The following is a 14,672-nucleotide window of genomic DNA, read 5'->3' on the forward strand; positions in this document are numbered from 1 at the left end:
ATCTGTAGTAGCCACAACTGACCCTAAGTTACTCAGGTGCAGCCATGATTCAGTGCACCTCACCTAACCTGCCTTTCTTAGGTACTCCAGATGACAGCGGTCTTATCCCCTGTAATCTCCTGAGGGCCTAAACTGGAGACTAGTTGCAATCCTTTATCCCTTCCTCCTTCTCTATATTCCTCCTTCTGCCTCCTCCCTAATCTCTCCTGAACGCCTTCCTCCTCCCTTCTTGTTATTATCTTCCACCTCCCCTCTTCTCTCCCTTTCTCCTGCCCTGCTTTTTCTTCCCTCACACAAATCCCATAAATGACATTCTCAGCTTGATACTGTGCTATGTGCTTGGAACAAATTCTATTTCATCATATAATAAATGTGACTGTGACCTCTACATTCATTTTTCCATTGACTTTTTTTTTTTTTCAAATGAAGCATTGTGCACAGGATGGTCCAGTGATCAGAACTAAGGACTCTGGAGACCCACATTCAATTCCCTGCTTCTCCAGAATTCCTGTCTGACCTTGCCAAATCTCAGTCTCTCTGTGCTTCAGCTCCTCATCTGTAAAATGGGCATAAGATAATAAGACTTCCCTTCCTCACTCGGGTGTTGTGAGGATTAATACACTGAAGAGGTGAGGTATGAAGATACTCTACTAACGGAGACTATATAAGTGGCTTAGGTTTACACATACACAAACAACAAATTCAAAGGTATAGGAACGTGGCATTTCAGAATCAGTGACATGCAAATAATGTATTTTCCCCTCTCTTACCATAACTTTGACACAGTTAGGCTGTAAGCTTTTTGTTCTGTGACTGTACAGTACCTAGCACAATCAGGCTCTAACCCCTGACTTAGCCCTCTCGGTGCTACCACAATGCAAACAGGAAACAAGAACTATAATCAATAAAATGTCAAGATTAAGAAATGCAAAATAAATGTCTACAATTATTGTAGTTTTAATTTACTCTTACTGATCTTTTTTAACCATTAATATTTTTGCTGTGCTATCCCTCTGCTTGGAGTTACTGTAAAAAGCTCTTCTCTGTGAAGATTGCAACATTTCATATAACAAACTGTATTTTATTTGTATTTCATATGAAAAGGGAGCACAAAGCTATTGGAAGACATCATCAAAACAATGAAAGTCAATCAGACTATAACGTGTCATTACCTCTTTCTTTATCTTCATTTTTACATTCCTCACTTTACTTTATGCATTTTCTTGATAAAGTTTACCTAGATGGCACATAAATTTAGAAATGGGAGTGCTTTATATAACAAATACACTCCTTTCCCCGCTCCCTTTCTGTTTCAGATTATAAACCTAGATATTTTGGAGATGTGCATAAATTTTGTATTATAGCATGAGAAGCAATTAATCCCATTAATAAGCAATAATTCATATAATTCAGACCATGGGCTGTCACTATGAATGACTTCATTAGCTAGCTTTTTACCCTAGGCTAAAAAGCCAGCTTCATTAATTCTGTAGAAGGCTTATTTTTTTTCTGCTGGGGGAAAAAAAAAACAGTCAAAGCCTTTTAAAGGAATATTCCCTCAGACAGTAATATCACCCAGAACAAAATCTCCAAATATCAAGTTCCCACAAATGTTAAAATTATTTACAAGATCAAATATTTTGATCACATTTGTGTCTGTAATTAATATCACCAGAATGCTGTTGATTATGAATAATGAGCTTTCAACCAGAAGGATCCCAGCTAGGTCTGGGCTTCATAAAGAGCATATCATACTCCCACTGGTTTGAATATACTTATTACAAATCATTTTAATGATGTATTAACATTTAATTAGATCTGTACTGAACTCTTCAAATTAAATACAAAGCAAGGTGAATTTTTATAATTGGAACTGCAGGGGCCACTTGAGCCAAGAGGTTCCCTGCAATATTTTTATGTCTTCTGAGTTGTGACATTATCACATACTTTACTGAACACCATCATTAATATGTGACATCATGGGAATTAAAATAGAACAGGGCAGAATATGGCCCTCTCCTGTTTTAAGGACTACGGTCTCTATCGTGCAACTTGTAACAGTTTGTGAACTATTTGCTTTTCTTCAGTGGGGTTCCATGTGAGCTCATCTGTTTGTCCACATGTTGTAAAATGCAAGACTGGGGCCTCACTGATGTAACATCCAAGATCCAGATTCTGCTCCCCTTATTCATGTTATTAGATCTAGATATTTATTCTTATTGGGTAGCAGTTTACTCAGCAAATAGTCAATGAATTCATCGAGTAAGCTACTACTCTACATGTGTAACAGGGACTGGGATCTAGCCTTAAATGGTATATAATTGAATATTGCCCAACATACATTATTTTGCATCATAGCCAGAAAACAAGCTTTCCATTAAAAGAGTCTTGGTGCCTTCCCTTGTAGGTACACTTTCTGGTGTTTACAAAATTTTCCACAAATCATGAGCAAGACAAAACTATTATTATTAGAACAATATGATTAAATAGCTATAGAAAGCCAAAAATACTTGAAAAAAGATGTGTTTTTCTTTACTGTCTGTAAAGGTTTGAGGTTAGACATGGCCCTGAAACCCCTACTCTCTGTGATTTTTTAATACCCTCATCTTTCATTATTCAGTATGTCTGAATGTTCCAACCTGCTCTGGAAGAAGTGTATAGACATATCACAAATTCTGCCACATTTTAATTGAATCAACGACAGGTTGTAAGTTTACCTTAATGACCACAAACATTTCAGCTCCCAAACAAAAACAAGATTACTTTTTTCATGATTTTTTCCCCAGATGAAAGGTTTGTGGCTTTTTATTTTCAGAGGAAATTATTATTTTCATGCTGCTGTGTACTAATGAAGTGGTGAGAAACGTTTCCTCTTATTGAGATGACTCTGGTGTAGCAGCTGTGATACAAACACCACGCTGGATGAGCAGCAAATCCGGCAGTGTAGAATTGTTCCAGTAAACGTTAAGTGATTTGAAAAGACCTGACAGGCGAGAACAGCAAGCCCTGGAGTCATGTAAAATGCAAGAGAAATACCACTTTATGGATGCTTTATGATGGCTTCAGAAACAGAAACAACAAACTGGCTATTGAAGTACAGTTTAAAAATAATATTCTCCCTCTTTTTGAAAAATATCTATAAGAAATAAACTCGTACATTCAAGAACAATCCAAAGGCCTTACAAGATGCTCTTATTTGTTAGAGATTGCTACAAGTAGCCTGAAATATATGGAAATAACATTCAATTATATGGTACATTGGTACCAGTCAGTACTGTTTATAGCTAGAGAGGCTCTCTCCCCTGCCCCTCCTCCCCCCAGTAGAATATACTGGAGTAATATTTTAGTAAATCCCTTAGAAATGACAAAGAAAATCATTTTAGAATGTTCAGGGAGTGGAAAGAATGAAGAAAAATTAGCTTACGATTAATTAACTAATGCCTTATGTTTGTATAGTGCCTTTTATTCAGAAGGATCCCAACATACTTTATAAACAGGGAACTCTTCATTAATCACCACTAAAACGGAGCCACTCCCAGTACAGAATATGGTAGCGATTCTGAACTGGCAACACCAAATATTGTTCTTAGAATAGAAAGTAAAGAAGAATGTAGCCAACTGAAACATCATGAGAATTTAAGGTAGACTAGGTACAATTTATTTTCTTTACTGGAATTCGGCCAGGATACTGGAGTTGACACTCCTAAGCCAGCAAAGAGTGCCAGGGGAATTTTAACGACCAGAAATGGTCAGGACCTTTGTTTTGCAACTAATCCAAACACATCCAGCATAACAGTGATCCCTAGCACCTAAACTGTAGTACAATACAAGTACAGAAAAGCAAAAAGAGGTGTGGCGATTAGTTTAAAGTTTTATAGTTCCTATTATCTCTTCTCTTTCTAAAACCTTGTCAGTTTGCTGTAGCAGGAAACTCTGTATCCTCTATTAATGTACAACAACTATGTTAAATCTACAGTAAGTTTGGAATTTAAACAGGAAGAACAAGGACAGAGTTAAAACATGGCAATGGATCAAGATCAGGGACCAGATTATTCTCATTTATGTTAAGATCCCTTTAAGCAGACTAAAGGAGCCTTTGAGCAAATGAGAGCACAGCGTATATACTTATTCTTTTAGAGCAATGTCTTCCTTCAACATTGTTGACCCCGAGGTGTTTGTAACACACCTGTGGATTGCTCTTGAATGATTCCAGTGCTTTTTTTCCCCAAAGAGATCCCACTAGACTGTATTTAACAATTACGGGCTTGATCATGACTCTGTGGGACTCCCATGGCTTCCATGGAGTCATGTTTAAAGTTAAGCACATACTTAGGTGCTTTGCTGGATCAGAGCCAGAGTGCTCAGCAACTGGCAGGATTGAATTCTACTTTTCCTGTGTTCTCCCTCATGTGGGATTCCACTAGGGTGATGAGATGAAGATGTACAGATGAGATGAAGAAAATATTGGGACACCTGGGGGCGAGGGTCCGCCGGCGGAGCAAAAAAAAAAAAAAAAAGCCAAGTGCTGCTGGTGAAATATCAGGACAACCACCCAAATATCGGGACGTCTGGTCACCTTGGATTCCACAGGGTACCAGTTTTTCACCCTTTGGGTTCTCAGAGGATTAGTAAAGAAATATGGCTGTGGCTTCGCTGTATGCTGATGGAATCCAGTTTTATATATACTCCAGCCAGGTCAGTTCAGTAGAACGACTTACACAGTGCCTAACAGAGACTGAAGTCTGGATGGCTACCTAGCCAAGACCCAAGTCAGACAAGACTGAAGTCATTCTAGTAGGCTTGGGGAAGGAAGCAAAAGAAATGGTGGGTGCAATTATTTCTCCTTTGACTGAGAGGTGTACGACTTTCATTTGTTATGCACATTTGTGACTTGGGGGTCTTAGTGGAAATCCAGCTGCTTCAAATATTCAAAGTGCTGCAGGGCCAAGATTGCTTTTTCCCCACCAGCATGTGGCTAGAAGACTAATGTCTTTTCCTTTGGATAACTGCCTCACTACCGCCAGGAGCGCTCCAGACCCCAGCATGCCAAGCCCGTGCTTGGGGCGGCATGCCGCGGGGGGCGTTCTGCCGGTTGCCGGGAGGGCGGCAGGCAGCTCCGGTGGACCTCCCACAGGCGTGCCTGCGGAAGGTCCGCTGGGGGCCGCGCGGGACCAGCGCACCCTCAGCAGGCATGCCTGCGGGAGGTCCACCGGAGCTGCGGGACCAGTGACCGGCAGAGCGCCTCCCGCGGCGTGCCGCCCTGCTTGGGGCGGCGAAATGTCTAGAGCCGCCCCTGACTACCGCTGTCCATGTCTCTGTCACCTTGAAATTTGATTACTACATTGTACTCTATATGGGTCTATACTCAAAAACCATTTAGAAACTTCAACTAGTGGAGAATGCAGCTGTCTATTTCTTTAGTGGTGCCTTTCAGAGAGAGCTCGATGATCTGTTCTGGCTTCAAGATTTGAGAACTGATACTTGAAAAATTATCTCTTCCTAAAATGACAGGATTGGGGGCATCAGCTGAGGAGTTTGAGCTAACAGTTCCCTGGTTTAAAAATGATGAGGCTGGAGCATTTTCAGTGAGGGTTTTTGACTGCGGACTTGCTTCACTTCTCAGTCCAACATAGCCACGTTTTGTTGCCCTTCACGACAGGGTGGTCACTGAAACTCTTGCTGGGTTAACTGAGAAAGAGACTTTACAAACATTTTGTAATACTTTTTCCTTGCCTGCATATACCACCTGGAACTGGTTAGGCACGTTTAAAAAATATAGATAAACACACACCATCATTATGGGAGAAATCCACCCCATCTGGGTAAAGCCCAAATTTTCAAGCACCATGTGGCTAGAGTGCAGATGGGCTTGAAAGATTAAATCCAGTCCTCTCCACCCCTAACTTTTCTATACTTGCTATTCCAGCCATTTGGACTCAACTCATATCTTCATCTAACTTTGTAAATTGCAAACAACATACATCAGTTATATGGCCAATTCACGTATATTCCTTCATACCGTTAACTTTTCCCCCACCCTACTACCTCATTCATTGCTGTCTTTTCTTCCTCCTTTGACTATAACATGACGGTGGTGTTTTGTACGTTAACTCAGACATCACTCTCTTTGGTCTTCAGAAGTGTTTCTATGGTCTTTGTTTTAACAGGAGATACTAGCATGGCCTGCTGTTTTAAATAGCTAAATACTCTTATTTTAATTCTTCCCTTCACATTTAAAAAAAAATCTACAAGAACAGCAGAAGATCAACAGTTCAGGTGAGCTGGAGTTTGCTTAACTAACAAGTCTACATCTTTAATTAATGTGTGTTTTTTCTCTGAAAAGTGTTTTGCTTTTATTATCTTTCAGTGACTGTCATCTCATCAGGTCAATTGTGGTCGAACAATCATATAATGGCCAAAGCAAAAGAAAACATCACTGTGTCTTTATGTTTATCAACTATATATCTGTCTTTTCTTATTGTTGTTGTTTATTCCAGGAGAGCAATGGAATAAAAGACCAATGTTCTCTACTCACAATATATCTCTTCCTAAGGTAATAATAAAAGGAGATATACCAAACTCCTAGAACTGGAAGGGACCTTGAAAGGTCATCTAGTCCAGCCCCCTGCCTTCACTAGCAGGACCAATGTTTGGCCCAGATCCCTAAGTGGCCTCCTCAACGATTGAGCTCACAACCCTGGGTTTAGCAAGCCAATGCTCAAACCACCGAGCTATCCCTCCCTCTGTATTTCTTTTCAATCATCAGAGAAATTGCAAGTATTTAGTGCCCTTCTTCAGACAAGAAAAATCTATTCATTTCATTTTGGTATGTGAAAATGCAGACAGTAACCTTTGCCCCAAAGAAATACCAGCGATAGAGCAAGGTATAGGAAATCAGCATCCTATTCCCAATTCTACTACTCACTGTGTGATCTTGGGCAACACAATTATCCTTTTCAGTCTTCAGGTAAGTCGTCTGTAAAATGGGATAAGTAATAACTTCAGGAGCATTGTGGAGCTCATTGATACTCAGATTGTATTATAGGCAGGGCTGGTAATGTCACCTATTTTCAGTTGCTTATGATTTTGCCAATCTTTAACCATTTGGGCTGATTTTTTTTCATGCCAGGTGTCTGCCTAGGATTGATTTTAAAATTCAACCAAAATGGTTGATCTATTTCCAAGAATGAGGGTAGGGGAAAAATAGGTTGTTTTGCCCATGTTAAAACATTCTGGCAACTTTTTTTTTTTAGGAACTGGAACTTAAAATTTGGCTGTTTGATTTCTGTGTCAGGAATGCGCCTTTTGCCATCCCCATGCAAATCCACTCAAATTTGGCCAAATTATAAGCCTTTGGCAAAAAAAATCACAGTTCACACATGCTCCATAGAGACTTGCTAGGATTTAGCAGCTTAATTACCCAAAGAGTCCATCAGTGCTGGGTATGCTACAGCCCAAGGCTGCTTGGAGCTGGGCAGGATTTTCCCTCCAATTGCAGTTCCTGGCTGTGCCAGATCCATGCAGCAGAACAGAGAGCAGGCAGACTGTCTCTACTGTGCTCTCAATGCCTCCCACCCCACTCCACTACCAGCCAGGTAGTGTGGAGGAGGAAGCCACCTGAACTGAATGCAGAAGACTGGGACTGGAGGCTAGCATGGGGGAGGGAAAATGGTCCTGGAAGTTAGGAAGGGGAGATTATGACTTGAAGCCAGTGGGCACAAGGGCTCTGTGGACTGACTGGGGAAGGAAAATGGAACTAGGAGCTAGGTGAGGGGAGACTGCCTAGGCAAGGAGACTGGGACTGCCCAAGAACCAGTGCTCCATTCCCTTTTATGGGTAATTTTAAAAAAGTTTTTGTTTTCATTTGAACGATGGAAATGCTCTGTGAAAGGGAATACCCAGCTCTATTCCTACGTGATGCTGGGCAAATCACTGAGACCAATCTCTTCACAGATGGTCATTAATTGTGTGGCCTTGTTTTCTGCGTGCCTGACTTGAGAGCCTGGGGTCTGAATTGAAGAAGCTCTGAGCTCTCACAACTGCAAAGAAAGTCAATGGGACCTGTGGTCATGTACTCTGAAAAGTCAGGTCCTACTCATCTCAAATTGGGCACCAAGAATCAGTGGATACTTTTGACCTCAAGCCTTCTGTGCCTCAGCTCCCCATCTGTAAAATGGGGACAATAACATCCCCTCACACCTCACAGAGTTGCTGTGGAGATAAATTAATTAACATGAGCAAAGCACTCAGCAACAGTAGGGGTGAGCATCATAGAAAAGCCCATGAGGCAATTAATATTTCTGTCCTCAAAGCAAGGCTTGAATAGTGTGCAGTAACAAAGGTGTGTGGCCACCCATGGAACAATGAGGAAAAAACAAAATATTGAATCGCTTTGCTCTTTAATTGAACACCATCCATTCTCTGCACTGAATAAAGCAGGGGTCTTGTGGGAAAAAATAGTATCTGATTATGTAATTAAAGACAATATTGTAATGCATACACACAAAGGGGCTGAATTAAGGTTGCACGGGCAACCTTATTTCTGGCATTTCCTAACCTTTGACTGCTTGACTTTGCAACCTTAACATAGTGGAGTTTTGGTTTACTTATCTATATGCAGGCCTGTGGAGAACTGTACTGTCCCAAGGGGCGCTCCAGGAAGTGCAATGTTCCCAGAACTACAGCAAGTGCAGTCTGCATTAAGAGGGTACAGTGGACTCTCCTTTCTACAGCAGCCCAGCTCTCCTGGCTGGCACAGTTGAGTGGTGGGAGCATGATGCTGCAGCCACTCTATAGAGTAGCCTGCTTCCCTAGGGCTGTTAGAAGAAAGCAATTCTTTCCCTGCTCTGAATGCCAGGCTGGTTTTGTGCTTGACTCGCATGATGGGCATGGAGGATGTGGACAGGAAGGCTTCTTCCGCATTCTGTGCAAAAGGTAGGTACAATTTAGCCTTAATTATTCAGAAAAGCATTTTGTGACCTTCAGATCCAGGGCAGAATATGAGTATGGGCAATTACATCTCATGGAAATAGGCCTGGGAGAACTCATTTTGCCATATTTAGAACCCATTTGAAAAGTGTAGGTTCTAGACTTTGGAACTCTGACGGTTCAATCGCCATTTGCCTTTGACATTAGTTCTGGGCTGCTGCACTTAGCTCTTTTATTCCCTTGCTAGACCTAGAAGCAGAACAAAATGGGCCTTCCAACAAGAATCATTATTGTTCGCATAGCACAGGCTATGCTGCAGCCAGAAATACGTGATACATGTTTACATCATTTCCTTAGGGCATAGAGGAATGATTTAATTTCAAGGGAGAAAAGTTTCAATCAGACTCAAGAAAGCATCATGACATTCCAGTTTTTGAAGCATTCTGGAGCTTTTGACAATCATCAAGATTTCTTGTCCCTATTGCAAAAGAAGCAAGAGGACAGCACGTTTCCAGAAGAGGGAACTTCAGGAACTTCATGTATGCACGATGAGTCTGATCCAATGCCCACTGAGTCAGAGAAAAGATTCCCCTTGAACTGAGCTTCAGATCTGGCGCAGTATTGTTTAGTTTCACCAACAATGAAAACAACCAGTCTCTATGCACTATGCAATCACAGAGGCCATTTACTAGTACATTTTGTATAAAGTCAGTCTGAACTCTGGGATGTTCTGTGTGCAGCTCGTATTTATGGGTATAAACTAGGAAAATCCTGCTTGTATCTGAAATCCAAACTGAAGTGCATGATCTGCAAAACTCCATTCAGATGACAATTCACTGTCCTGTGTTTCAAGGCTCCTTTTTGCCGAGTTTCACTCAGCCAACATATTGTCCTACCATGCAGAAGAAGCTGATCTCCAGAAAAAAAAATTAAAAAAACTGTGCATGTTAAGTTGAAAAATGAGAATAAAGGCTTATGGGTCCCTTCATTATAGTTTCATTTTGTATTCTCTGTAATAGCCCATATCATAATAAATTCATGCTGTAGTCCTGTGAATGTCACTGTAATTTAGCATTAGTTAAGCACTAGTTAATAGACACTTAAAGTGTTGTTGCTCTACATATAATTTATACAGGGTTTAAATGGAGCCTGCTCTGAAAATGTACAAAAGGAATACGTTGGGACTGATTCTGACCTCAGTTACAATGATTTGTACTAGTGCAATTCCACTGATATCTGATGACTGATCCTGCTTTATACCTTCACAAAGGCAGAATCAGATACCGTCCTCAAACACACCCGTGCAATCCCATTACCTTCAGAAGATTTGCCCTGATGTAAGTGAGGACAGAATTTGTCTCTTATTTTCCAAGCACTAATAACTGCATCTCAGTGATTTACACCAGAATTGCACAAGCACCTACCATGCAGTGCTTCACCAAAACAATACAACCACCTAATACCAACAGCAGAATTGAGGTTCTCCTAAACGAAGGGAATTGCCAGACTGAATTTCTTGTCTGTCCGGTAGAGCACCAGTAAAGCTTTCTTGCAGAAAAACTGAATTTGGATGAAAAGAATCAACCTTTCTTGGCCTTTTATCCCCTCCCATAATTTGGTCTCTCTCCCCCTCTTCCTCCCTGTATTACCACCCTTGTTAATAACTCTTTTTCATTTGTTATCTTTCCCAGCTCCATAAAATCTGCCACTCTCCTCTAGGGATGGGCAAACTATCAGGCCATGGAAGTTACCAGCCCACAGAAAAGAAAAAGTCTAACAACAGAAGTATGATATTCATGGCCCTGCTGGAATAATAATGTTAACTTAAGTTAATGCACTTTCTGATCCAGACTATGCCCACGCTGATCCAGACTACTTCTGCACTGGATGTCTTTCTAAGCAATATGCTCTGGTTCAACCCAACCACAAGTTAAAGGGCTTGATGCAAGAATTACTGGGTAGATTTCTAGGCCTGTGTTATTCAGAGGGGTCAAACATTGATCACAGTAGTCCTTTCTGGCCTTAAAATCTATGCATCTCTGAAGGAGCCCTTAGGCTCCAAGGCCAACATTTTCAACCCCAAGTAGCTAAAATTGATATCTATTTTGATATTTCAAAGCCGAATTTGAACATCGTGACACCCACCCCGCCAGGTAGTTTTATCATTTACCTGTGAAACATTTTTCCCTTCCTGTTGGTCAGGAGGTATGATGGGCCTCCTGCCCTTTTTGCTGAGGGACTGTGGACCCACCCACCTACAGAAACCAGACTTTCTCCCTCCTCTTCTGAGCATCTTTATTTTGTAGAGGAGAGGAGCGTGAGTCTTCAGCTCAATATGTCCCTTTTGTTCCTTTCTGGCTCACAAAAACAGAACACTCAGTATACCACTATACATTTATACCATCAAAATTCTTCCCTGTTTACCTGAGATCCGGTAAGGTAAGAAAGAAACCACCATCATAGTCACTGTATTTCCCAACTTTAGCTTTATACGCCCCACTGCTGCATCTGGTGATGCAGCTAGGGAAGCCTATGACGCCACCCTGAAAGTCTAATCTGATATGATCTAGCTGCTCTACTGTAGAAAGGATACTTCTCCCTTTGAACAAAAGGTGACCTCTCTGCTCTGTTGGAACCCAGGAAGTACTTAGAGTTTCTCTGTGCCAACAACTGCAGGGAAGAATCCTTCCTGACCCTAGACCCTAAAGAAGCATGTTACTACTGTCTACACTAAGAAGGGATTAATAAACAAATGTATAATTAGATTTTAATTAACAAAATCAAGAATAAGCATATTAATTTTTAATTAAAGCAATACCAAACAGCATCAAAAGTTATTATAGTCATAATGAGTTATTATTATGAACAATTAATTATTTTAATTTAGGAGATGACGCTGATGACTCGAGGAAACAATTAAGCCAGGCTTAGCACAGTGGAGGTCTGAGCTCCTTCAGTTCTTTTGGGTCTGACGGTTTGAGAGTATGGACCAAATTCTCAGAGTCACACAAGTTAACCCCACTTTCATTATTAGGCAGATGAAAATGTCAACAATATTTCATTGATACACAACTAGCAGATGATGCTGTGCATTTCTATTGAAAATATATTATGTGGCTTAGTGCTGAGGACTGCATTCATACACTGTACAGGAGGGGAATAGGTGTGGTAGCCTGCCAGTCACATCCCCAGTAATTACTTTAAAGGGAGCCTAAGGCTAAAAGCCCAAAGCTATTTAAATGTTGATTCCTCAGGATTTACTTATAAAACTCTCCAGTTCACATGTTAATTAATCACAAATCGTGATAAGAACTTGAGGTCTAGGAAATTGTAGGCTTGATTCACTTCTCACTTATACTGGGGTAAATCAGATTAATTGATTTTAAGGCCAGAAGGGACCAGTGTGATCATCCAGTCTGACCTTTTGCATAACACAGACCATAGAATCTCCTCCAGTAATTAATGCATCAAGCCCAATAATTTGTGGTTGAACTAGAGAGTCTCTTTTTAAAAAAAACATTCAGTCTTGATCTAAAGATTTCCATTGATGGATAATCACCACATCCCTGCTTAAATTGTTCCAATCGTCAACAATCCTCACTTTAAAATTGTGCTTTTATTTCCAACTTAAAATTGTCCTGGGGTAACACCACTGAAATCCCAGCATAAGAAACAGGAGAATCAAGTACTGTTTTCCCCCTTTTCAGCTGGTGTTCCTTTCCCATTACCTCTCATATTCTCTCCTCTACATCACTCCTGACAAGTCCACCATCCTGCCCATCACACATTCTCACCATTTCTTCTGTTCCATGTTTGACTCCTCAGTCTTCCTTTCCCCTCCTTACCTCTTGCAATTCCTGCATCTCCCTCTGCAATAACTTCAACCTATCTTCTCTGTTCATGCCTACCTTTGAACACTTAACCATGCCTTGGTCATTTCTCACCTCAACTACTGCAATATGCATTTATAAAGCACTTCTGCTAGTAACTAGGCATCCCAGACATACTCCTGTCCCTAAGAGATCAAACTCTAGCCTTCTTTCTTAGTTTACACTGCTTCAAAAACGAATAAGACTCATTAGATGTCTTCTAAGACAAATTATACTGCTTCTCATTTCTGTCTTATATGCATGTCAATTTCCCTCACTCTACTTGTCATAATATACAGCCGCTCCTTTTCGACTTCTCTAACCATGTTGCTCCCCTCTCTAGATCTGTTTTATCTTGTCTGTCTATGTTAATTATGCAGTACCATCTTCCAGACTGCAGGGACACTGTTGATTTATACCTGCATCTAACCTTAACTTGCATTTAACAATTGTTAAGTGCTTTTGGAAACAAAGAGCCAAATTCTGTCCACAGATATGCATGCAGGGCTCCCACTGAAATCAGCAGCTAAGTAAAGAAACGAAGGCAAATCACTCACTGGAAAGTACTTGGAAATGAGGGGTCTGAATGTGGTGTAAGTATATATAGATCAGTCGTAATTTTGACTCTGTGAATTTCACATAATCAATGTTTTCTTACAGGTAATCTCTAGAATTTCTATGCTTATCACAAATTGGGGTCACTAGGATATGAAACAATATGCACTGTGAGATTTCGTTGCAAATCTTCTCTTGAGCACGTTCCATTTATATTTCTCATAAAGTTAACCTTTAAAACATTACAGATTTTGATTTTATAATTACTAAAATAACAGCATTACCTTATTGCTTTCATCTGTCCACTATGGACATAAGCATGGTAGAATCATAGCCACATTTCTTATTCTTCCTCCAACACTTCATTTATATCCAAGAAAAGCAGGAAGTTTGCTCTTGGTGCAAATGCATACGGCTCTGGAAAAGAAGGGAAACAGAACAATGTAGGTTCCATTCAGTGGTAAAAATTAACCTATTGTGATCAAGAGGTTGCAAAAAGAAGCCCAACATTTCAACATCTTAAACAACTACACCCCAGTGTTACATAAAACTTGTGTTACCTTTCAAACTAATTCCAATTTAAAATCTGGATTAATAGCACTGTGAGAACACAACTGTTTCCTCAAACCTCAAATCCTGGGTAATTAGGGTTTTCAATCATGGCAGTGTTCTTCTAATGGCAATTTTGGCAAATAGTAGATAATTATAGCTCAGTGAGGAACTACAGTCTCATTTGAAAGCTGCCATCCCCATCCTAATTGCTTCCCAGTGAAAGAATAGTATTTTTGTTTCCACTATCATCTTTTGTTATTCTGAAATTGGTACTAAATACTGCAGAATGCAACTGCACTTTTCTGCTCTACTCTGCGCAAATGCTTAAAAAAATATTATTATAAAATGCAGGAGTGAACAGGGATTTTCTCCCTTCTATATTTATATATGAAATAGATTATTTTAATGCTTATTCATTGAAAATATAGTCCAATGCCTTTGTTGAAGTAAAAAAGGGTATATATGTTAAAAAAGTAAGCCCAAATAGTTGCTATAAGCCTCATAAAATATGTAAAAGGACTAAATGTAAGAGTCATAGGCTTGATCCGGCAAATACTTGACAGACATGAGTAATTTTACACACAACTAGTCCTACTGAAGTCAATAGGACCATTCATGTGTAAATTAACTAATATGCATAAGTGTTTGCAGGATCAAAGCCTTATTATTTAATTATTAATATTTATATTATATTAGTGCTTAGAGGCCCCAGTTCAGATTGGGGCCCTATTACACTAGGCATTGTAGAAACACAAAGTGAGAGACAAT

The 14,672-nt window shown here is 40.1% G+C and overlaps 1 long non-coding RNA gene across 1 annotated transcript; it reads right to left on the bottom strand.

Annotated features, from left to right (window-relative positions):
• Positions 1–2,802: 2,802 nt before the first annotated feature.
• LOC120406618 lies at positions 2,803–13,769 on the bottom strand. Its single transcript, XR_005599413.1, has 3 exons — positions 13,637–13,769; positions 6,926–6,976; positions 2,803–3,006 (listed from the first exon to the last, which is right to left on the bottom strand). It is a non-coding gene; the product is annotated as an uncharacterized LOC120406618 (long non-coding RNA).
• Positions 13,770–14,672: the final 903 nt, after the last annotated feature.

The sequence above is a fragment of the Mauremys reevesii genome, linkage group 5, assembly GCF_016161935.1.
Source record: "Mauremys reevesii isolate NIE-2019 linkage group 5, ASM1616193v1, whole genome shotgun sequence".
Classification (NCBI taxonomy): domain Eukaryota; kingdom Metazoa; phylum Chordata; order Testudines; family Geoemydidae; genus Mauremys; species Mauremys reevesii.